Raw genomic sequence first — 938 nt, 5'->3', positions numbered from 1 at the left:
TACACTTCAGTTTTTATGTAGGTACAAATAATCACTTGAGAGACAAAAATATACAGCTAAAAATAAGAAAAAAAAGTTTTCAAAAACAAGCTTGTACTTAAATTAAATATGTTCTAAAAAATCGAAAATAAACATTAAATACCTACGCCAAACCAATCAACTCATTACGTCACTCAATTTATTTATAATTCTATACCTAACACTATTTAAACAGTACCATGACTGGCTGCAGACGGACAACGCATAGCCAAAATTACTGATGCTGGAGACTTGAAATTTGGCATAGATGGACCTAATGTAATACAGAGGTGCACTAGGGAAAGATTTTTAGGAAATCCCACGAAATAGGAAAATACCTCAACTTTGATTGTTTCTTTGTTTGTTGAGGGTAATCTCTGAAACTGCTGAGATGATTTAAATAATTATTTTACCAATAGAAATGAATACCATACCCTGATTGACATACACTACTTTTAAAAAAAAAAAAAACTTTCTGCAGAATAAAAATAAGTGAATTCAATTTCGGGGAAGATTTTAAAAATTCTTTCAATAACAGAAAGCTACAATGTGTCTCTCATCAACAATTAAGAATATTAAAATAATATGTAGATCATAACAGTTATTCATGTCCCGCGGGAACTTTAATACAATTTCTCGGGATATAATCATATATCGTGTATGGAGTCGCGGGCAAAAGAAACGCGTAGTAAACGTTTTCTAAAATTCCATAATGTTTTCTAAAATTTCACCCCTGAATCAGCGAAGCAGGGTTTCAAAGATGGTAGTTACGAATTATTATTAATCACGTATGTAGCTTGATTTATAAATTCCAAAATTTGGACATCTGTCTAAAACAACTTCTGTCTGTATTTGTATTTCCATGTAGCGTACCTAATTCTCCGAAAAATCAATCAAAACACGAAAAAAGGATCGTAGAA

The sequence above is a fragment of the Choristoneura fumiferana genome, chromosome 17 (genome assembly GCF_025370935.1).
Source record: "Choristoneura fumiferana chromosome 17, NRCan_CFum_1, whole genome shotgun sequence".
Taxonomy (NCBI): domain Eukaryota; kingdom Metazoa; phylum Arthropoda; class Insecta; order Lepidoptera; family Tortricidae; genus Choristoneura; species Choristoneura fumiferana.
The sequence above is the reverse complement of the archived record's forward strand: the minus strand, read 5'-3'. Positions refer to the sequence as shown.